Consider the following 25,843-nt stretch of genomic DNA (forward strand, 5'->3'; position numbering starts at 1 on the left):
TTCTCCTCTTTTGTGCACATAACTTCCGCCTGGATGGGTAAAACACACACTCACACTTAACAATCTCCTTCTAGCTACCCCCCCCCCCGCCTCTCACTCTTCCCCTATATCCCCGAAACCAATAAGACCATCCCTTTGTTTAATTCCCGCCTACATGCACCATCGATATATAGTAGTCTTCCTCGGTGTCTCTCGAACAAACACGTTCTCTCGATGTCGACTCCTCTCACGCGCACACACCTTCTCTTCCCTCTCTACGGGCATTTTCTCTCTCGCACCCCATCGTTGGTGGCCTCTGCCATACACATCACCTCTCTATGATGAAGCCATGCACACTTAAATTACATCCGCCACAGAGGACCCCGCGACACACACACACACACACACACACACACACACGCACCCCCCCACACAACACACACTAAGACTCCATCTCTCTCTCCTCACACACACAACACACACACACCACGCACGCACGCACACCCCCCCACACACACTAAGACTCCATCTCTCTCTCTCTCACACACACACACAAACTAAGACTCCATCTCTCTCTCTCCTCTTCTCTCTCTCTCTCTCACACACACACCCCACACACACACTAAGACTCCATCTCACACACACATGCTCTAGGCGGAGCATTTGTTCCTACCACCCTTCATCCAACCTTACCCGTATGATAAACAATCACCTTTATTTACTTGCATAACATGGACAAATTCCACTTTACTTTAGTAGTCAGCAAACTTATCATCTGTACCCTTATAAAAAAATGAGTTGGCGGTGATGGTGTGCCTGCCATCTTGTAATACAGACCGTATGATCTATATCTGAGGATACAAAGCAAACTATGATAATTTTACAAAAGATACCCGCACCTCTCTCCACATCATTATCTCCCGCAACCTCATTGCTCAGCAATTAAAAAAGGAATAAGTCTCTGGAACAATCTAGCATGCATGGTGGCCGCTGCCGCCTGCCGGCGCCGTCCATCCCCATGCCTCCGCCCATTCCGACCACCAGTCACCACCACGCTCCACTCCTCCTCGCCTTATCTCTCATCTTTCATTTTTTCGATGACATTCTCGAGATACCAGTTTTCCGATAAAATTCTCGAGATATCATTAGTTTTTACACATGGGATTACTCCTGCATGGGTCAATCACAACAGGTGTTCTGTAAAAAAATGCATATTGATGTTCCGTGCAATGCACGAGAATCTTGCTTGTAATTATATAACGCAAATCACGAGCAGGAAGTGACATTTTTTTGACACAACCACGTTAACATGGCCACGTAAATCACTAGCTAAAGTAAATACCATTATACTTATATCCCGATGCAAAAGGTTGAGTACATGTCCGAAGAGTAGAGTCGCACACACGCACTCTGTCTCTCAGAATCTCTCTCACACACACACCAGTTACGTGACGCCCACTTAAGCAGACACGTATGTTACAATTTGTGCACCCGCGGGTACACGTGATGCTGCGCATTTATTTAAGCCGGAAGGCGAACCCAAACAGTAGCTGCATTCATTCCCCTCCCGCCGCCTCTTCTCTGGTCGCCGTCGCCCGGTAGCCATGGGCCGGCCGAAGGTAACAACATACGCCATACTCCCGCCGGAGCGGCGCTTTAATATGGAAATTTTAGTGGTCATGCATGCATCTTTTTGTGCTAGCACTCCTATATAAGGGTTGACCGGTCGCTTCCCGCGGACGTGCGCGGGCGGTGGAAGAGGAAGGAGAAGGGAAGCGGGCTGTGGAGTAACGTTTTTTACCACAATTTCTTAGGAAACTGAGTGCAATAATTGAGTAGTTTTGCAAACTACCAGTACTACACCTGAAACGGTTCAAAACCTATACTCCCTTGCCAGCGCGCGCTTCCCGCGTGAAACGGTCAGCGTCGCCCTGGAGCGTCAGTGCCGCATTAATGCCCGGCCAGAGCGGAGGCGACCTCTCACTGGCGCCGGCTTTGAAGTGGCGCGACGGCCGAGAGAGCGCCGCTTCCCGGTGCACGCGACTGCTCCGCGTCGAGACTGGCCATAGGCCCTGTTTGGATCCATGGGTTAGAGTTAGTTTGAGCTAGTTGGGGCTCAAATAGCCCTAAAGTATCCAAGCATGAGGGTTTAAATTGGAGCAAGTTGCACCGAACCCACCAAAAAAACTATCCCACCCAAGAGGTGCTAACTGGAGATAGTTCTCATTGGGACCACTGAAAAATCACTTTTCTCTCTCCATGAAGTGCATTTATTGTCAATCTAACCCTGTCACCCAAACACCTCTTTGGCTACAGTTAGTTCAGGGTTAGTCATGAGTTAGTCTAACCTCTAGCTAAGTTAGAGTATCAAACAGGAGCAGTATAGGACATGCAAGTTGCTCAAAGCATACAGGCAAATTCGTACGTGAAAGGATTTTTTCTTTTTGAAAACGGAACGTGAAAGGAATTTTTTTAGAATGCTCTCGGCATGTCGCTAACATGTGATAGTTAACCGACCTCAATAGACGGCAGAAACGGCAGCCCGCCGCACTTTGATAGAGACGAGGAGGGAGAAGCGATCTAGGCTGCTGGATTACTAGAGCTAGGTGTCGCACGGAAGCCAAGAAATATGGTGATAGCGTGGGTTAGCCATGTACTAGTATGATGTAACTACACTGGGCTGCCGTGTTTCGTACTCTTCCAGTCCACTGTGGAGATGATTGGTTAATTTTATATCGCTGAATAATATTAATTATTATGAGTGCAGACGCTCCACCACGAGGTTCCTTGCTCCTTCTTGGTCGTCCGGAATCTATGTCCTTCCACTCTATTTTTTTACGTGAGCTTTGTTCTGTTGGAAATATGCCCTAGAGGCAATAATAAATGGTTATTATTATATTTCTTTGTTCATGGTAATTGTCTATTATTCATGCTATAATTGTATTGTCTGGAAATCGTAATACATGTGTGAATACATAGACCACAACGTGTCCCTAGTAAGCCTCTAGTTAACTAGCTCGTTGATCAACAGATAGTCATGGTTTCCTGACTATGGACATTGGATGTCATTGATAACGGGATCACATCATTAGGAGAATGATGTGATGGACAAGACCCAATCCTAAGCATAGCATAAAGATCGTGTAGTTTCGTTTGCTAGAGCTTTTCCAATGTCAAGTATCTTTTCCTTAGACCATGAGATCGTGCAACTCCCGGATACCGTAGGAGTGCTTTGGGTGTGCCAAACGTCACAACGTAACTGGGTGACTATAAAGGTGCACTACGGGTATCTCCGAAAGTGTCTGTTGGGTTGGCACGGATCGAGACTGGGATTTGTCACTCCGTGTGACGGAGAGGTATCTCTGGGCCCACTCGGTAATGCATCATCATAATGAGCTCAATGTGACTAAGGCGTTAGTCACGGGATCATGCATTGCGGTACGAGTAAAGAGACTTGCCGGTAACGAGATTGAACAAGGTATTGGGATACCGACGATCGAATCTCGGGCAAGTAACATACCGATTGACAAAGGGAATTGTATACGGGATTGATTGAATCCTCGACACCGTGGTTCATCCGATGAGATCATCGTGGAACATGTGGGAGCCAACATGGGTATCCAGATCCCGCTGTTGGTTATTGACCGGAGAGGCGTCTCGGTCATGTCTGCATGTCTCCCGAACCCGTAGGGTCTACACACTTAAGGTTCGGTGATGCTAGGGTTGTAGAGATATTTGTATGCGGAAACCCGAAAGTTGTTCGGAGTCCCGGATGAGATCCCGGACGTCACGAGAGGTTCCGGAATGGTCCGGAGGTGAAGAATTATATATAGGAAGTCAAGTTTCGGCCACCGGGAAAGTTTCGGGGGTTACCGGTATTGTACCGGGACCACCGGAAGGGTCCCGGGGGTCCACCGGGTGGGGCCACCTATCCCGGAGGGCCCCGTGGGCTGAAGTGGGAAGGGAACCAGCCCCTAGTTGGCTGGGCGCCCCCCATGGGCCTCCCCCAATGCGCCTAGGGTTGGGAACCCTAGGGTGGGGGGCTTCCCACTTGCCTTGGGCGGCAAGGCACCCCCCTTGGCCGCCGCCCCCACCCTAGATGGGATCCCTGGCCGGTGCCCCCCTCCCAGGGGGCCTATATAAAGGGGGGGGGAGGGAGGGTAGTAGAACAACAGCCTTGGGCGCCTCCCTCCTCCCCTGCTACACCTCTCCGTCTCGCAGAAGCTCGGCGAAGCCCTGCCGAGACCCGCTACATCCACCACCACGCCGTCGTGCTGCTGGATCTCCATCAACCTCTCCTTCCCCCTTGCTGGATCAAGAAGGAGGAGACGTCGCTGCACCGTATGTGTGTTGAACGCGGAGGTGCCGTCCGTTCGGCACTCGGTCATCGGTGATTTGGATCACGGTGAGTACGACTCCGTCATCCACGTTCATCGGAACGCTTCCGCTCGCGATCTACAAGGGTATGTAGATGCACTCCTTTCCCCTCGTTGCTAGTAGACTCCATAGATGCATCTTGGTGAGCGTAGGAAAATTTTAAAATTATGCCACGATTCCCAACAGTGGCATCATGAGCCAGGCCTATGCGTAGTTACTATGCACGAGTAGAACACAAAGCAGTTGTGGGCGTTGAGTTTGCCAATTCTTCTTGCCGCTACTAGTCTTTTCTTGTTTCGGCGGCATTGTAGGATGAAGCGGCCCGGACCGACCTTACACGTACGCTTACGTGAGACAGGTTCCACCGATTGACATGCACTAGTTGCATAAGGTGGCTAGCGGGTGTCTGTCTCTCCTACTTTAGTCGGAACGGATTCGATGAAAAGGGTCCTTATGAAGGGTAAATAGAAATTGGCAAATTGCGTTGTGGTCATACGTAGGTAAGAAAACGTTCTTGCTAGAAACCTACAAACCACGTAAAAACTTGCAACAACAATTAGAGGACGTCTAACTTGTTTTTGCAGCAAGTGCTATGTGATGTGATATGGCCAGAAGATGTGATGAATGATATATGTGATGTATGAGATTGATCCTATTCTTGTAATAGGAATCACGACTTGCATGTCGATGAGTATGACAACCGGCAGGAGCAATAGGAGTTGTCTTTATTATTTTGTATGACCTGCGTGTCATTGAATAACGCCATGTAAATTACTTTACTTTGTTGCTAAACGCGTTAGCCATAGAAGTAGAAGTAATCGTTGGCGTGACGACTTCATGAAGACACATTGATGGAGATCATGGTGTCATGCCGGTGACAAAGATGATCATGGTGCCCCGAAGATGGAGATCAAAGGAGCATAATGATATTGGCCATATCATGTCACTATTTGATTGCATGTGATGTTTATCATGTTTTTGCATCTTATTTGCTTAGAACGACGGTAGTAAGTAAGATGATCCCTTATGATAATTTCAACAAAGTGTTCACCCTAACTGTGCACCGTTGCGAAGGTTCGTTGTTTCGAAGCACCACGTGATGATCGGGTGTGATAGATTCTAACATTCGAATACAACGGGTGTTGACGAGCCTAGCATGTACAGACATGGCCTCGGAACACACGCAATACACTTAGGTTGACTTGACGAGCCTAGCATGTACAGACATGGCCTCGGAACACAGAGGATAGAAAGGTCGAGCATGAGTCGTATAGAAGATACGATCAACATGGAGATGTTCACCGATCTTGACTAGTCCGTCTCACGTGATGATCAGACACGGCCTAGTTAAACTTGGATCATGTTTTCACTTAGATGACTAGAGGGATGTCTATCTGAGTGGGAGTTCATTAAATAATTTGATTAGATGAACTTAATTATGATGTACTTACTCTAAAATCTTTACACTATGACTTGTAGATCAAATGGCCAACGTTGTCCTCAATTTCAACGCGTTCCTAGAGAAAACCAAGCTGAAAGACGATGGCAGCAACTATACGGACTGGGTCCGGAACCTGAGGATCATCCTCATAGTAGCCAAGAAAGATTATGTCCTAGAAGCACCGCTAGGTGAAGCACCAATCCCACAAAACCAAGACATTATGAACGCTTGGCAGCAGCGTGCTGATGATTACTCCCTCGTTCAGTGCGGCATGCTTTACAGCCTAGAACCGGGTCTCCAAAAGCGTTTTGAGAAACATGGAGCATATGAGATGTTCGAGGAGCTGAAATTGGTTTTCCAAGCTCATGCCCAGGTCGAGAGATATGATGTCTCCGACAAGTTCTTCAGCTGTAAAATGGAGGAGAACAGTTCTGTTAGTGAGCACATACTCAGAATGTCTGGGTTGCATAACCGCTTTTCTCAGCTGGGAGTCAATCTCCCGGATGACGTGGTCATTGACAGAATCCTCCAGTCGCTTCCACCAAGCTACAAGAGCTTTGTGATGAACTTCAATATGCAGGGGATGGAAAAGACCATTCCTGAGGTATATTCAATGCTGAAATCAGCTGAGGTAGAGATCAGAAAAGAACATCAAGTGTTGATGGTGAATAAAACCACTAAGTTCATGAAGGGCAAGGGTAAGAAGAACTTCAAGAAGGACGGCAAGGGAGTTGCCGCGCCCGGTAAACCAGTTACTGGGAAGAAGTCAAAGAATGGACCCAAGCCCGAGACTGAGTGCTTTTATTGCAAGGGAAGTGGTCACTGGAAGCGGAACTGCCCCAAATACTTCGCGGACAAGAAGAAGGCCGGCAACACCAAACGTATATGTGATATACATGTAATTGATGTGTACCTTACCAGTACTCGTAGTAGCTCCTGGGTATTTGATACCGGTGCGGTTGCTCATATTTGTAACTCAAAACAGGAACTACAGAATAAACAGGGACTGGCGAAGGACGAGGTGACGATGCGCGTCGGGAATGGTTCCAAGGTCGATGTGATCCCCGTCGGCACGCTACCTCTGCATCTCCCTACGGGATTAGTTTTAAACCTCAATAATTGTTATTTAGTGCCAGCTTTGAGCATGAACATTGTATCTGGATCTCGTTTAATTCGAGATGGCTACTCATTTAAATCCGAGAATAATGGTTGTTCTATTTATTTGAGAGATATGTTTTATGGTCATGCCCCGCTGGTCAATGGTTTATTTTTGATGAATCTCGAACGTGATGTTACACATGTTCATAGTGTGAATACCAAAAGATGTAAAGTTGATAACGATAGTCCCACATACTTGTGGCACTGCCGCCTTGGTCACATTGGTGTCAAGCGCATGAAGAAGCTCCATGCAGATGGACTTTTGGAGTCTCTTGATTACGAATCATTTGACACGTGCGAACCATGCCTCATGGGTAAGATGACCAAGACTCCGTTCTCCAGAACAATGGAGCGAGCAACCAACTTATTGGAAATCATACATACCGATGTGTGCGGTCCAATGAGTGTTGAGGCTCGCGGAGGATATCGTTATGTTCTCACTCTCACTGATGATTTAAGTAGATATGGGTATGTCTACCTAATGAAACACAAGTCTGAAACCTTTGAAAAGTTCAAGGAATTTCAGAGTGAAGTTGAGAATCAACATGACAGGAAAATAAAATTCTTACGATCTGATCGTGGAGGAGAATATTTAAGTCACGAATTTGGTACACACTTAAGGAAATGTGGAATAGTTTCACAACTCACGCCGCCTGGAACACCTTAGAGAAACGGTGTCTCCGAACATCGTAATCGCACTCTATTGGATATGGTGCGATCTATGATGTCTCTTACCGATTTACCGCTCTCATTTTGGGGCTATGCTTTAGAGACTGCCGCATTCACTTTAAATAGGGCTGCGTCGAAATCCGTTGAGACGACACCGTGTGAATTATGGTTTGGGAAGAAACCTAAGCTGTCGTTTCTAAAAGTTTGGGGATGCGATGCTTATGTCAAGAAACTTCAACCTGAAAAGCTCGAACCCAAGTCGGAAAAATGCGTCTTCATAGGATACCCTAAGGAAACTATTGGGTATACCTTCTACCTCAGATCCGAAGGCAAGATCTTCGTTGCCAAGAACGGGTCCTTTCTGGAGAAGGAGTTTCTCTCGAAAGAATTGAGTGGGAGGAAAGTGGAACTTGATGAGGTGATAGTCACCCCTTCCGAACCGGAAAGTAGCGCAGCGCGGGAAAATGTTCCTGTGGTGCCTACACCGATTGGGGAGGAAGTTAATGATGATGATCATGAAGCTTCGGATCAAGTTACTGAACTTCGTAGGTCCACAAGGACACGTTCCGCACCAGAGTGGTACGACAACCCTGTCCTGGAAATCATGTTGTTAGACAACGGTGAACCTTCGAACTATGAAGAAGCGATGGCGGTCCCGGATTCCGACAAATGGCTAGAAGCCATCAAATCCGAGATAGGATCCATGTATGAAAACGAAGTATGGACTTTGACTGACTTGCCCGATGATCGGCGAGCCATAGAAAATAAATGGATCTTTAAGAAGAAGACGGACGCGGATGGTAATGTGACCATCTACAAAGCTCGACTTGTCGCTAAGGGTTATCGACAAGTTCAAGGGGTTGACTATGATGAGACTTTCTCACCCGTAGCGAAGCTGAAGTCCGTCCGAATCATGTTAGCAATTGCCGCATACTATGATTATGAGATATGGCAGATGGACGTCAAAACGGCATTCCTTAACGGCTTCCTTAAGGAAGAGTTGTATATGATGCAGCCGGAAGGTTTTGTCGATCCTAAGAATGCTAACAAAGTATGCAAGCTCCAGTGCTCAATCTATGGGCTGGTGCAAGCATCTCGGAGTTGGAACATTCGCTTTGATGAGATGATCAAAGCGTTTGGGTTTACACAGACTTATGGAGAAGCCTGTGTTTACAAGAAAGTGAGTGGGAGCTCTGTAGCATTTCTCATATTATATGTGGATGACATATTATTGATGGGAAATGATATAGAATTCTTGGAAAGTATAAAGGTCTATTTGAATAAGTGTTTTTCAATGAAGGACCTTGGAGAAGCTGCTTATATATTAGGCATCAAGATCTATAGAGATAGATCAAGACGCCTCATTGGTCTTTCACAGAGTACATACCTTGACAAGATATTGAAGAAGTTCAATATGGATCAGTCCAAGAAGGGGTTCTTGCCTGTATTGCAAGGTGTGCAGTTGAGCACGGCTCAATGCCCGATCGCGGCAGAAGATAGAGAAAAGATGAGTGTCATCCCCTATGCCTCGGCCATAGGGTCTATTATGTATGCCATGCTGTGTACCAGACCTGATGTAAACCTTGCCGTAAGTTTGGTAGGAAGGTACTAAAGTAATCCTGGCATGGAACACTGGACAGCGGTCAAGAATATCCTAAAGTACCTGAAAAGGACTAAGGATATGTTTCTCGTTTATGGAGGTGGCGAAGAGCTCGTCGTAAAGGGTTACGTCGACGCTAGCTTCGACACAGATCTGGATGACTCGAAGTCACAAACCGGATACGTGTATATTTTCAATGGAGGAGCAATAAGCTGGTGCAGTTGCAAGCAAAGCGTCGTGGCGGGATCTACATGTGAAGCGGAGTACATGGCAGCCTCGGAGGCAGCACAGGAAGCAGTCTGGATGAAGGAGTTCATTACCGACCTAGGGGTGATTCCCAATGCGTCGGGCCCGATGACTCTCTTCTGTGACAACACTGGAGCCATTGCCCTTGCGAAGGAGCCCAGGTTTCACAGGAAGACCAGGCATATCAAGCGTCGCTTCAACTCCATTCGTGAAAGTGTTCAAAATGGAGACATAGATATTTGTAAAGTACATACGGACCTGAATGTAGCAGATCCGTTGACTAAACCTCTCCCTAGAGCAAAACATGATCAACACCAGGACGCAATGGGTGTTCGATTCATCACAATGTAACTAGATTATTGACTCTAGTGCAAGTGGGAGACTGTTGGAAATATGCCCTAGAGGCAATAATAAATGGTTATTATTATATTTCTTTGTTCATGGTAATTGTCTATTATTCATGCTATAATTGTATTGTCCGGAAATCGTAATACATGTGTGAATACATAGACCACAACGTGTCCCTAGTAAGCCTCTAGTTGACTAGCTCGTTGATCAACAGATAGTCATGGTTTCCTGACTATGGACATTGGATGTCATTGATAACGGGATCACATCATTAGGAGAATGATGTGATGGACAAGACCCAATCCTAAGCATAGCATAAAAGATCGTGTAGTTTCGTTTGCTAGAGCTTTTCCAATGTCAAGTATCTTTTCCTTAGACCATGAGATCGTGCAACTCCCGGATACCGTAGGAGTGCTTTGGGTGTGCCAAACGTCACAACGTAACTGGGTGACTATAAAGGTGCACTACGGGTATCTCCGAAAGTGTCTGTTGGGTTGGCACGGATCGAGACTGGGATTTGTCACTCCGTGTGACGGAGAGGTATCTCTGGGCCCACTCGGTAATGCATCATCATAATGAGCTCAATGTGACTAAGGCGTTAGTCACGGGATCATGCATTGCGGTACGAGTAAAGAGACTTGCCGGTAACGAGATTGAACAAGGTATTGGGATACCGACGATCGAATCTCGGGCAAGTAACATACCGATTGACAAAGGGAATTGTATACGGGATTGATTGAATCCTCGACACCGTGGTTCATCCGATGAGATCATCGTGGAACATGTGGGAGCCAACATGGGTATCCAGATCCCGCTGTTGGTTATTGACCGGAGAGGCGTCTCGGTCATGTCTGCATGTCTCCCGAACCCGTAGGGTCTACACACTTAAGGTTCGGTGACGCTAGGGTTGTAGAGATATTGTATGCGGAAACCCGAAAGTTGTTCGGAGTCCCGGATGAGATCCCGGACGTCACGAGAGGTTCCGGAATGGTCCGGAGGTGAAGAATTATATATAGGAAGTCAAGTTTCGGCCACCGGGAAAGTTTCGGGGGTTACCGGTATTGTACCGGGACCACCGGAAGGGTCCCGGGGGTCCACCGGGTGGGGCCACCTATCCCGGAGGGCCCCGTGGGCTGAAGTGGGAAGGGAACCAGCCCCTAGTGGGCTGGGCGCCCCCCATGGGCCTCCCCCATGCGCCTAGGGTTGGGAACCCTAGGGTGGGGGGCTTCCCACTTGCCTTGGGCGGCAAGGCACCCCCCCTTGGCCGCCGCCCCCACCCTAGATGGGATCCTGGCCGGTGCCCCCCCTCCCAGGGGGCCTATATAAAGGGGGGGGGAGGGAGGGCAGCAACAACAGCCTTGGGCGCCTCCCTCCTCCCCTGCTACACCTCTCCGTCTCGCAGAAGCTCGGCGAAGCCCTGCCGAGACCCGCTACATCCACCACCACGCCGTCGTGCTGCTGGATCTCCATCAACCTCTCCTTCCCCCTTGCTGGATCAAGAAGGAGGAGACGTCGCTGCACCGTACGTGTGTTGAACGCGGAGGTGCCGTCCGTTCGGCACTCGGTCATCGGTGATTTGGATCACGGCGAGTACGACTCCGTCATCCACGTTCATTGGAACGCTTCCGCTCGCGATCTACAAGGGTATGTAGATGCACTCCTTTCCCCTCGTTGCTAGTAGACTCCATAGATGCATCTTGGTGAGCGTAGGAAAATTTTAAATTATGCTACGATTCCCAACAGTGGCATCATGAGCCAGGCCTATGCGTAGTTACTATGCACGAGTAGAACACAAAGCAGTTGTGGGCGTTGAGTTTGCCAATTCTTCTTGCCGCTACTAGTCTTTTCTTGTTTCGGCGGCATTGTAGGATGAAGCGGCCCGGACCGACCTTACACGTACGCTTACGTGAGACAGGTTCCACCGATTGACATGCACTAGTTGCATAAGGTGGCTAGCGGGTGTCTGTCTCTCCTACTTTAGTCGGAACGGATTCGATGAAAAGGGTCCTTATGAAGGGTAAATAGAAATTGGCAAATTCCGTTGTGGTCATACGTAGGTAAGAAAACGTTCTTGCTAGAAACCTACAAACCACGTAAAAACTTGCAACAACAATTAGAGGACGTCTAACTTGTTTTTGCAGCAAGTGCTATGTGATGTGATATGGCCAGAAGATGTGATGAATGATATATGTGATGTATGAGATTGATCCTATTCTTGTAATAGGAATCACGACTTGCATGTCGATGAGTATGACAACCGGCAGGAGCAATAGGAGTTGTCTTTATTATTTTGTATGACCTGCGTGTCATTGAATAACGCCATGTAAATTACTTTACTTTGTTGCTAAACACGTTAGCCATAGAAGTAGAAGTAATCGTTGGCGTGACGACTTCATGAAGACACATTGATGGAGATCATGGTGTCATGCCGGTGACAAAGATGATCATGGTGCCCCGAAGATGGAGATCAAAGGAGCATAATGATATTGGCCATATCATGTCACTATTTGATTGCATGTGATGTTTATCATGTTTTTGCATCTTATTTGCTTAGAACGACGGTAGTAAGTAAGATGATCCCTTATGATAATTTCAACAAAGTGTTCACCCTAACTGTGCACCGTTGCGAAGGTTCGTTGTTTCGAAGCACCACGTGATGATCGGGTGTGATAGATTCTAACATTCGAATACAACGGGTGTTGACGAGCCTAGCATGTACAGACATGGCCTCGGAACACACGCAATACACTTAGGTTGACTTGACGAGCCTAGCATGTACAGACATGGCCTCGGAACACGGAGGACCGAAAGGTCGAGCATGAGTCGTATAGAAGATACGATCAACATGGAGATGTTCACCGATCTTGACTAGTCCGTCTCACGTGATGATCGGACACGGCCTAGTTAAACTCGGATCATGTTTTCACTTAGATGACTAGAGGGATGTCTATCTGAGTGGGAGTTCATTAAATAATTTGATTAGATGAACTTAATTATCATGAACTTAGTCTAAAATCTTTACACTATGACTTGTAGATCAAATGGCCAACGTTGTCCTCAATTTCAACGCGTTCCTAGAGAAAACCAAGCTGAAAGATGATGGCAGCAACTATACGGACTGGGTCCGGAACCTGAGGATCATCCTCATAGTAGCCAAGAAAGATTATGTCCTAGAAGCACCGCTAGGTGAAGCACCAATCCCACAAAACCAAGACGTTATGAACGCTTGGCAGCAGCGTGCTGATGATTACTCCCTCGTTCAGTGCGGCATGCTTTACAGCCTAGAACCGGGTCTCCAAAAGCGTTTTGAGAAACATGGAGCATATGAGATGTTCGAGGAGCTGAAATTGGTTTTCCAAGCTCATGCCCGGGTCGAGAGATATGATGTCTCCGACAAGTTCTTCAGCTGTAAAATGGAGGAGAACAGTTATGTTAGTGAGCACATACTCAGAATGTCTGGGTTGCATAACCGCTTTTCTCAGCTGGGAGTCAATCTCCCGGATGACGCGGTCATTGACAGAATCCTCCAGTCGCTTCCACCAAGCTACAAGAGCTTTGTGATGAACTTCAATATGCAGGGGATGGAAAAGACCATTCCTGAGGTATATTCAATGCTGAAATCAGCTGAGGTAGAGATCAGAAAAGAACATCAAGTGTTGATGGTGAATAAAACCACTAAGTTCATGAAGGGCAAGGGTAAGAAGAACTTCAAGAAGGACGGCAAGGGAGTTGCCGCGCCCGGTAAACCAGTTACTGGGAAGAAGTCAAAGAATGGACCCAAGCCCGAGACTGAGTGCTTTTATTGCAAGGGAAGTGGTCACTGGAAGCGGAACTGCCCCAAATACTTAGCGGACAAGAAGAAGGCCGGCAACACCAAAGGTATATGTGATATACATGTAATTGATGTGTACCTTACCAGTACTCGTAGTAGCTCCTGGGTATTTGATACCGGTGCGGTTGCTCATATTTGTAACTCAAAACAGGAACTACGGAATAAACGGAGACTGGCGAAGGACGAGGTGACGATGCGCGTCGGGAATGGTTCCAAGGTCGATGTGATCGCCGTCGGCACGCTACCTCTGCATCTACCCTACGGGATTAGTTTTAAACCTCAATAATTGTTATTTAGTGCCAGCTTTGAGCATGAACATTGTATCTGGATCTCGTTTAATTCGAGATGGCTACTCATTTAAATCCGAGAATAATGGTTGTTCTATTTATTTGAGAGATATGTTTTATGGTCATGCCCCGCTGGTCAATGGTTTATTTTTGATGAATCTCGAACGTGATGTTACACATGTTCATAGTGTGAATACCAAAAGATGTAAAGTTGATAACGATAGTCCCACATACTTGTGGCACTGCCGCCTTGGTCACATTGGTGTCAAGCGCATGAAGAAGCTCCATGCAGATGGACTTTTGGAGTCTCTTGATTACGAATCATTTGACACGTGCGAACCATGCCTCATGGGTAAGATGACCAAGACTCCGTTCTCCGGAACAATGGAGCGAGCAACCAACTTATTGGAAATCATACATACCGATGTGTGCGGTCCAATGAGTGTTGAGGCTCGCGGAGGATATCGTTATGTTCTCACTCTCACTGATGATTTAAGTAGATATGGGTATGTCTACCTAATGAAACACAAGTCTGAAACCTTTGAAAAGTTCAAGGAATTTCAGAGTGAAGTTGAGAATCAACGTGACAGGAAAATAAAATTCTTACGATCAGATCGTGGTGGAGAATATTTAAGTCACGAATTTGGTACACACTTAAGGAAATGTGGAATAGTTTCACAACTCACGCCGCCTGGAACACCTCAGAGAAACGGTGTGTCCGAACGTCGTAATCGCACTCTATTGGATATGGTGCGATCTATGATGTCTCTTACCGATTTACCGCTCTCATTTTGGGGCTATGCTTTAGAGACTGCCGCATTCACTTTAAATAGGGCTCCGTCGAAATCCGTTGAGACGACACCGTATGAATTATGGTTTGGGAAGAAACCTAAGCTGTCGTTTCTAAAAGTTTGGGGATGCGATGCTTATGTCAAGAAACTTCAACCTGAAAAGCTCGAACCCAAGTCGGAAAAATGCGTCTTCATAGGATACCCTAAGGAAACTATTGGGTATACCTTCTACCTCAGATCCGAAGGCAAGATCTTCGTTGCCAAGAACGGGTCCTTTCTGGAGAAGGAGTTTCTCTCGAAAGAATTGAGTGGGAGGAAAGTGGAACTTGATGAGGTGATAGTCACCCCTTCCGAACCGGAAAGTAGCGCAGCGCGGGAAAATGTTCCTGTGGTGCCTACACCGACTGGGGAGGAAGTTAACAATGATGATCATGAAGCTTCGGATCAAGTTACTGAACTTCGTAGGTCCACAAGGACACGTTCCGCACCAGAGTGGTACGACAACCCTGTCCTGGAAATCATGTTGTTAGACAACGGTGAACCTTCGAACTATGAAGAAGCGATGGCGGGCCCGGATTCCGACAAATGGCTAGAAGCCATGAAATCCGAGATAGGATCCATGTATGAAAACGAAGTATGGACTTTGACTGACTTGCCCGATAATCGGCGAGCCATAGAAAATAAATGGATCTTTAAGAAGAAGACGGACGCGGATGGTAATGTGACCATCTACAAAGCTCGACTTGTCGCTAAGGGTTATCGACAAGTTCAAGGGGTTGACTACGATGAGACTTTCTCACCCGTAGCGAAGCTGAAGTCCGTCCGAATCATGTTAGCAATTGCCGCATACTATGATTATGAGATATGGCAGATGGACGTCAAAACGGCATTCCTTAACGGCTTCCTTAAGGAAGAGTTGTATATGATGCAGCCGGAAGGTTTTGTCGATCCTAAGAATGCTAACAAAGTATGCAAGCTCCAGCGCTCAATCTATGGGCTGGTGCAAGCATCTCGGAGTTGGAACATTCGCTTTGATGAGATGATCAAAGCGTTTGGGTTTACACAGACTTATGGAGAAGCCTGTGTTTACAAGAAAGTGAGTGGGAGCTCTGTAGCATTTCTCATATTATATGTGGATGACATACTATTGATGGGAAATGATATAGAATTCTTGGAAAGTATAAAGGCCTATTTGAATAAGTGTTTTTCAATGAAGGACCTTGGAGAAGCTGCTTATATATTAGGCATCAAGATCTATAGAGATAGATCAAGACGCCTCATTGGTCTTTCACAGAGTACATACCTTGACAAGATATTGAAGAAGTTCAATATGGATCAGTCCAAGAAGGGGTTCTTGCCTGTATTGCAAGGTGTGCAGTTGAGCACGGCTCAATGCCCGACCACGGCAGAAGATAGAGAAAAGATGAGTGTCATCCCCTATGCCTCGGCCATAGGGTCTATTATGTATGCCATGCTGTGTACCAGACCTGATGTAAACCTTGCCGTAAGTTTGGTAGGAAGGTACCAAAGTAATCCTGGCATGGAACACTGGACAGCGGTCAAGAATATCCTAAAGTACCTGAAAGGACTAAGGATATGTTTCTCGTTTATGGAGGTGACGAAGAGCTCGTCGTAAAGGGTTACGTCGACGCTAGCTTCGACACAGATCTGGATGACTCGAAGTCACAAACCGGATACGTGTATATTTTGAATGGAGGAGCAGTAAGCTGGTGCAGTTGCAAGCAAAGCGTCGTGGCGGGATCTACATGTGAAGCGGAGTACATGGCAGCCTCGGAGGCAGCACAGGAAGCAGTCTGGATGAAGGAGTTCATTACCGACCTAGGGGTGATTCCCAATGCGTCGGGCCCGATGACTCTCTTCTGTGACAACACTGGAGCCATTGCCCTTGCGAAGGAGCCCAGGTTTCACAGGAAGACCAGGCATATCAAGCGTCGCTTCAACTCCATTCGTGAAAGTGTTCAAAATGGAGACATAGATATTTGTAAAGTACATACGGACCTGAATGTAGCAGATCCGTTGACTAAACCTCTCCCTAGAGCAAAACATGATCAACACCAGGACGCAATGGGTGTTCGATTCATCACAATGTAACTAGATTATTGACTCTAGTGCAAGTGGGAGACTGTTGGAAATATGCCCTAGAGGCAATAATAAATGGTTATTATTATATTTCTTTGTTCATGGTAATTGTCTATTATTCATGCTATAATTGTATTGTCCGGAAATCGTAATACATGTGTGAATACATAGACCACAACGTGTCCCTAGTAATTCTCTAGTTAACTAGCTCGTTGGTCAACAGATAGTCATGGTTTCCTGACTATGGACATTGGATGTCATTGATAACGGGATCACATCATTAGGAGAATGATGTGATGGACAAGACCCAATCCTAAGCATCGCATAAAAGATCGTGTAGTTTCGTTTGCTAGAGCTTTTCCAATGTCAAGTATCTTTTCCTTAGACCATGAGATCGTGCAACTCTCGGATACCGTAGGAGTGCTTTGGGTGTGCCAAACGTCACAACGTAACTGGGTGACTATAAAGGTGCACTACGGGTATCTCCGAAAGTGTCTGTTGGGTTGGCACGGATCGAGACTGGGATTTGTCACTCCGTGTGACGAAGAGGTATCTCTGGGCCCACTCGGTAATGCATCATCATAATGAGCTCAATGTGACTAAGGCGTTAGTCACGGGATCATGCATTGTTGTACGAGTAAAGAGACTTGCCGGTAACGAGATTGAACAAGGTATAGGGATACCGACGATCGAATCTCGGGCAAGTAACATACCGATTGACAAAGGGAATTGTATACGGGATTGATTGAATCCTCGACACCGTGGTTCATCCGATGAGATCATCGTGGAACATGTGGGAGCCAACATGGGTATCCAGATCTCGCTGTTGGTTATTGACCGGAGAGGCGTCTCGGTCATGTCTGCATGTCTCCCGAACCCGTAGGGTCTACACACTTAAGGTTCGGTGATGCTAGGGTTGTAGAGATATGTGTATGCGGAAACCCGAAAGTTGTTCGGAGTCCCGGATGAGATCCCGGACGTCATGAGAGGTTCCGGAATGGTCCGGAGGTGAAGAATTATATAGGAAGTCAAGTTTCGGCCACCGGGAAAGTTTCGGGGGTTACCGGTATTGTACCGGGACCACCGGAAGGGTCCCGGGGGTCCACCGGGTGGGGCCACCTATCCCGGAGGGCCCCATGGGCTGAAGTGGGAATTGAACCAGCCCCTAGTGGGCTGGGCGCCCCCCCATGGGCCTCCCCCCATGCGCCTAGGGTTGGGAACCCTAGGGTGTGGGGGCTTCCCACTTGCCTTGGGTGGCAAGGCACCCCCCTTGGCCGCCGCCCCCACCCTAGATAGGATCCCTGGCCGGCGCCCCCCCTCCCAGGGGCCTATATAAAGGGGGGAGGCAGGGTAGTAGAACAACAGCCTTGGGCGCCTCCCTCCTCCCCTGCTACACCTCTCCGTCTCGCAGAAGCTCGGCGAAGCCCTGCCGAGACCCGCTACATCCACCACCACGCCGTCGTGCTGCTGGATCTCCATCAACCTCTCCTTCCCCCTTGCTGGATCAAGAAGGAGGAGACGTCGCTGCACCGTACGTGTGTTGAACGTGGAGGTGCCGTCCGTTCGGCACTCGGTCATCGGTGATTTGGATCACGGCGAGTACGACTCCGTCATCCACGTTCATCGGAACGCTTCCGCTCGCGATCTACAAGGGTATGTAGATGCACTCCTTTCCCCTCGTTGCTAGTAGACTCCATAGATGCATCTTGGTGAGCGTAGGAAAATTTTAAAATTATGCTACGATTCCCAACATGTTCATCCTTTTGCCAACACGCGAGACATATAGCATCAAGGTGCACGTGTTATGCAAGGATCGTTCCATCTATATGAAGAACACGTGGGACTGAAACTACGAGACGGACATGTACCCAGGAGTGGACGTATGAACCAGAGTAATGTAGCGCAGTAAGTGAAGTAGAAAGGCACAAATGGTATGAACATGCGTGGCATATAGGGTGTGTTTGGTTGCGTTCTCGTCTCAGCATAGTTGTTCCCTCTTCATGCATGCTCAACTCAACAACCCTCTTCATGCATGCTCTCTTCATGCATGATTCTAGTGTATTTGTGCTAAACTAGTGTGGACTCATGCACCCTCCATACACTCTACCAAACACCCAAAAGTAGGTCGAGAAGGGAACTCTTGGGTGGCATTTGTCTCTTACTACGTACTACCACTAAATGTTGTACGTGCAATGCACGGTGATGTTATGGAGTACGTGCCTAAGTACTCTACTACTACTATATTAGTTGGAGGCACATATTAACTTTTATATTTGTTTACATGTATGCCCCGAGACCTTCCAACTAGACGTGTCTTTCTCTCCAGGTCGCACTTTGTATCGTTCATACCACTAAGTACTACTACGTGTGGTCTCCGACCCAGAAGTGGAAGAAGTGGAGACGCTCTACCACGCTGTTTTTTTACGCTGGGCTCTACCACGCTGTTCATGTCCCACTCCTTTCGCTGACGTGTGGGACATCCAGCACGTGCCGTGTTTGGCACCCTTCGTCGTAAGAGTTGAAACGCTAGCATTCATCAGAAATAAAAAATAATTATAAATCGGCAGTGATACTATTTTTTTGCGAACCAATCAGCAGTGATACTATACCACGCGGTTTCCTTGCTCCTCGATATCGGAAAGAATACTTCCGTTCGCCAACATGTGGGACGTCGACCATCCTGGTCCACTTGCCATGCACGCAGAACTCCAAGGGAGAGTCACCCAGGTCGTCGCGCCGCAGTAACAATGACTAATGAGCCGTCAAATCACAGGCCCACTTCCCACTTTGAAGTTGCTCGGACGAAGGAACCATCATGACTTCGTTGAATTCCGCTTCTTGAAGAAAACTACTGTACCAGCAGTACTGCTAGCTACAGTAGTTACTCCAACAGAGGCCTCCTTTCGTTCATAGGATAGGAATATGAAAATCATAGGAAGTGAGATGACATGCATCTCAATTCCTATAGAGAAAGAGATGCCATTTGATGCTTAGGATAGGAATTTTTCCATTTAGTCTAGGCTAATGTACTGGTAATTTGCTCTAAAAACTACAGTAGTAACTAGTAGTATTGGTACATGCTCGTACTCAGACACAGACACACACACTAACTACTAGTACTACTACTTCTCACATGCTGGCCAGACGCCGTCGTTCTCCTTCCCGGCTTTGTCGGCGACACCCCACCGTGCTTGGATCTCCGCCGACCTCTCCGCAGCAGCGCGTGCGTCCTTTTCTTTCTTGCGGCGGCGGGCCTCTCTTTTCTTGAGTGCTTTCTGACTTTTCCGCTCCCTCTGTGCGGCTTTGGCCGCCTCTTGCTCTACCGCCCATTCGGCCTTGGCATCTTCAAATTCCTCCCACATAGTTGTGAGGTCGCGAGCGGCGATGAACTCGGCACGGCGGGATGCCATCGCTTCCCTACCATTTTGTGTGCGGTCGTGGGCGGCGAGGAACTCGGCGCGGCGGGATGCCATCGCTGCCTTACCGGTTAGTGTGCGGCGCGGTGGCATGAACGACGCTTGGTGAGAGCTCTGGGGTGGAGTGGCCGGACAACCGTATAGTGCATTGGTTTGTCAAGAGCTCAAGGACAGAAGACGAAGCAAATTTGGATTCCCCTTCAATCCTGGTCATTTATTACCGAGTAAAATGCATTGGCGGTCATCGAACTTGTCTTGATAGCTCACTTTGATCATTGTATACGAGATATGGTGATTATACGGTCACTGGCTCAGCGTATAGCTCCGTATTTGTCTGGTTGACCAGTCAAACAGTCCGCATGCGCCTCATCAGCTCGTGTTCTTTATCTATCTACGCGGGCCTACCTGTCAATGGAGAAAGAAATACTGTAAAAACCAAAATTATGCGTATGTGGGGAATCAAACCACGGACTCGTCGCTGCAACGCACCCTCGTCAGCCAAATGAAAATGAAATACTTCGCGTCAGACACTCACGCTCACGCTGTCAAAGCATGCTAATGCATGCACGTCGCCCTCTAAATCAAAGTCCTGCTCATGGCGCAACGCAAACGGCGAGCCCATCACCTGCGCGCCCCGGCGGTGCCTGACATTACTGTTTAGACGTTTGATGGAGGCCTACGCGAACGCCGAGCATGTATTCACCTGGCTCAACACCAACGGTCATACTCGGACCGCCTTGCTCATGTATATCGTCCATCACAACGACAATCTATAAAACAGCCTAAGCTAGAGAGGGTACTATGGTAGTATGGTACGGAGTATGTACTATCGTGAGCGACCGATCTTAGTGCCACTGCACACCGAAACCCCTTCCATCGCTAGCGCGCGCTTCCCGCCTGAAACGGTCACCGTCTCTCCAGAATGTCAATGCCGCATTCACCGGACTTAACTGCAGGTGCAATTGGTGTGTCACTGACATGCGGGCCAGATGCCCGTTGGGCCCACATGTCAGTAACCCAAACGCATCTGCAGTTAAGTCACTGAAGCAGCGTCCGCATTCACGCCCGACGAACCTACTCCGGCGCCAGTTGTCCATCCGTCTGCCGCGGCTCATTGCCATTCGCCCGCTATATTAACTTGAGCCCCAGCTCCCAGCCATAGCCAAAGACCCACACTTATTCTCCTCCGGTCCCTTCCTTCTGTCGGCACCACTTCAACCATGGCCTCCTGGCGCTCCGAAGCTCTCTTGGACGTACTGTCGCAGGAGCAGACGAGGGACATCGGCGGCTCCGCTCCGGGCGCGCTCCAAAGCTCTCTTCGACGTACTGTCGCAGGAGCAAACGAAGGAGATCGCCGGCACCCCCCCGGCCGCCCTCCGCCGCCACGACCACGAAGCCGGCGCGCGTGCGCGGGCGCAGCCGGCAGCGAGGAAGAGTAGTACACGGTAGGTCGCCGCCGCTCTGGTCCCGGGAAGGCCACCGCTACTCCACTCAGTCGACGCCAAGCTTGGTGGGGTAAACATCGGCGGCCGATTAGCCGCTTGACGGCGACGTGGAGGCGGAAATCTTCAGAACCTTGTGCTCCGGAGGAGGAGGTTATCGAGGCGGATGAGGAGGAGGCAAAGGCAATGGCCGGCTTTCTCGGGTTCATGGCCGGACATGGTGGTCGGGCGCCGGCGATCGTTTAGATTAGGTTTACAGTAGGTTTTAGTACGGTTTGTGCGAAATATGTAATGAATTTCGTCCAGTTTGTAGGAAAAGTTTTCGAAATGTAATGAATTTCATCCGGTTAATTTGAAATTTGCTTTGTTTGCACGAATTTCGTCCGGTTAGTTCATATAGTTGTCGAAAGGTATGCGGGCAGCATCGGATGGCATCCATCAGTGTCCTCGGACAGATGCCGGTGTAAATTTGTGGGCCAGCGCTGGAGATGCCCTAACTATCATGCTATAATCGCTAACAATCCTCCATTATTTGGCAGGGAACAGTTATCCCTCGATCAAAATCAGATCCGCGGTGTTTCGCACTCCTCCCGCGTAAGAGTGTAAACTCTTGCTTACATAAAAATGGAGCAAGTGGACGGCACTGTAGCACGTCATATCACTCGAACTAGCCCGCCTAACGAGCGGGAAAGCACCGCCCTCGTCATTTTGTTCTGGATTTCTATCGATCGATCGCGCGAAAATGTTACGCTTCGCAAGTTCTAAAGGAAAAGGCGGCACACTTACGACTCGTACGCGTCGCAACCCCGACAGTCCGGCTCGCACGCCGCTCACCAGAGGGGACACGCGTTGTCTTGCAATTTCACTGACATGTGGGACCGTAATTGAATAAACCGTCGATAGCCGAAATCTAATCGCTCGGCGGGCGTCGGCTGAGAAGAGAGAAACGGGGGAGGGAGAAGAGATCGCCCGCCCGCCGCGCACGGACTCCAAGAAATATATGGTGATAATGTGAGGTGGGCCATGCTGGAGTCCGGACCGCTTCCGGAGCCCGCTCTCACCGCCCTGGCCCCTCAAGACGCCAGCTGCCCGCCGCATGCATGCATAGCAAGTAGTACTCCTTATGTGGAGGAGAGAGAGGCATTGACAAAGTCAAGGAGTGGGCTCTGCAAGAGCCCGTCTCTACACGTGCTCCTAGGTATAAAAAATAATTCTAAAAAAGGCATAAAAACAATTGTGTCTTAAAAAAAGAAAGGTAAAAAACATTTGAGAGGAAATAGATAGAGAGAAAGTGAGAAAAAGCTGTAACCTGGGCATTACATGAGGAAGGAGGGAGTGGTGCACATGCCAAGTTCACTGGGCTGCCGTGTTTCACACTCCTCCGTCGTAACAGTGGAGACAATAGCTTTCATCAAAAATAAACAATGAATACTCGTTGCTCGTCCTCTATATCGGAAAGAATACTTTCATTCGCCGACATGTGGGACGTCGACCATCCTGGTCCACCTGCCATGCACAAAATTATCCTGGTCTACCCCGGTCGTATCGCAGGCCCAACCTTTCCCACTGTAAGTTGTTCGGACGAAGGAACCATCATGACTTCGTTGAATTCCGCTTCTTCAAGAAAACTTACTGTACCCGCAATACTGCTACCACACGCGAAGACTGGACGGCACTGTACCACGTCATATCACTGAAACCCACTAGGCCAAACTAGCCCGCCTAGGTCATCTATTTTGGAACGGAGGGAGTACGTCTCTGCACTGCTATGATTTTGTGTTGCACGTTCTCTGTACTTTTGCTACGATTTTCCTACCCTATGAACCAAATGAGGCCTGAATGTATGTCGACTATTGTCTGATCGATCGCTAAGCCTACAATTTTAGGAGCTAGGGCTATTGGTCGATCGACGAGGGATAAGTATAAGCGTACCACGAGCTCATCAGCCCCAACGTTTCTCTTCGGTGAGTGTTTTGCAAGTACTATAGCTCGCACAGTAGCTAGCCTACTAACACCAAGAATCATCAAACAAGCCCTGCTGATATGATAAACAGTTCAAACTTACATCTAAGCATGCCATATATTACATCAAAAGCTGGTGAGGATACATCTGTTTCCATAACTCGGAGAGGGTTCGCATGATTCATCGCATGATTCACTATCAAACAAAAGTAGCAAGATCCGCCCACACAAGACAGTGCACTAGCCCTAAGATGGTTTGATAACACGCATCGTTCTGGTAATTAAACACAGGGCAATGCAAACTACCCTGAAGGATTAGCGCGACCAACTATTTCTTGTCATCGATCTCTCGGGCAATGACCACAGCACGGACAGCGGCATGGGAATCGATTTCTGGGGCGATGTCCACAGGACTGACCGCGACATCGGAATCGATCTCTGGGGCGATGTCCACAGGATGGACAGCGGCATCGGAATCGATCTCCGGGGCGATGCCAACAGGACGGGCCACGACATCGGAATCATCAAGGACGTCCACCGGCACCTGCACAACCCTAACATATTAGCAAGCACATTGCAAATAATCAAAAACCACAACTATGGTAATAAGCCATTATTTTTTACCTTGTGCAGCTCACCGGGGGATCTCATCCCTCCGGGGGCCATCTCCTCGTCCTCGATGGGGGCCATCACCTTGCCAGGGGAATACTGCTTCTCAACGGCGACTATCTCCTCAAACTCGGTCTTGAGCCTCACATAGGTGGCAATCAGAGTTCCTGGGGTAGGCACGGTGGGGCCCTTGCTGTTCTTCCAACTTTCTTTGAGGAGTTCGTCCGCCAACGTCCTCAACTCTTTGGCCAGTGCTTGTTTCTTGGAGTTCTTCGTCTCCATGGGTTGGCCCGCCAACATGGTCAACTCGTTGGTCGGTGCTCGCTTCCTGGAGATCGCTGTCTCCAGTGGGTTGTCCGCCGGCAACTCTTTGCCTAGTGCTCCAGGATCCATCAATGAACTGACAAACAAAAAGCAATCGAAAGGAAACCACAATCGCAATGAAAACGGGAAAAGAATAGGATGTGAGAATCGGTCGGTGCTTCGCAAAAAGAAGATTCTTGGAATGAAAATATAGCAGCATAACTGATTCGCCCACCTTTCCTTCGTCGGTACAGAAGAAAAATGGCAGAAGTGAGTAGCCTGGAGTGAGGTTTTCTTCAAGAAAGGGAAGAAAGGGCTTGAACGAGCGTTCCAGTGAAATGATGGTTGCTTCGTCCAGTCCAACTTGGAGGCCACCTTACCACTGCTGGTAAAGGTGTGGGTTTTGTGATATGACGGGTCATGACGGCCACACCGGGGTGACAGGTGAGTCTCGACTGTAGCACCTCGCTGTGATTTGGTGGATGGCACGCGGGCCCGGATGCTTTGAAATGTCCCGCATGTAGATAGAGCGGCTAGTCATATAGGAGTGCTCAATATTGTGCACCGCGACCAAGGCGGAGAGGAAAACGAGAGAACTACGTAATTAATGCATGAGTTTAATTAGGGTAGTTTTGTAAAGTACGAGATACATTCCTCCAATCGCAAAATGCCTTGGTTCATGAGATTTGAGATTTGAGCCCTATAAACCGGAAGGGAGGGAGTACTGCACACGGTGTAGTCTAGTCACTTGTTGAAATCTCTAGAAAGGCAAATACTCCTTTCCGGTTTACAGGGCTATACTACTCCCTCCGTCTAGGTGTGTAAGTCATCTTACGAAAACCAAATAGTCCCAAAACACTTAGGCGCGGTGCATTAACTTCTACCTTGTTTCTTGTTTCTTGACATATCAACCAATAAGAGATGAGAGGTGTGCATGCTTTTAATGACTTGCAATGGCTAGTTCATTGCATGCAATGCTATTAATTAGCAAATAAACATTGGTGACCCCAGGAGGAAACGGTGCTAAGCGCGTGGACCTATGCAGAATGAGTATCAACCAATGGATAATGGAGTTTAATTGTTAAACAATAGCAATTTTGTCTCATGCAAGAGCCTGGCTAGTACTCCAAGGAACCGCACCACGCGAGCGTTCGCAACTGCCACGTTCGGGTTGCGCTTGGCTCTTCGCCTCTTCGAGAAGACGAACAATGATGTTACTCCTACTTCTACAGTATCGAATCCACTGCTGCATGTCCGTCCACCTCGTGCGGGAGGGATAGCGT

Source organism: Triticum aestivum, chromosome 1D, assembly GCF_018294505.1.
Source record: "Triticum aestivum cultivar Chinese Spring chromosome 1D, IWGSC CS RefSeq v2.1, whole genome shotgun sequence".
Taxonomy (NCBI): Eukaryota; Viridiplantae; Streptophyta; class Magnoliopsida; order Poales; family Poaceae; genus Triticum; species Triticum aestivum.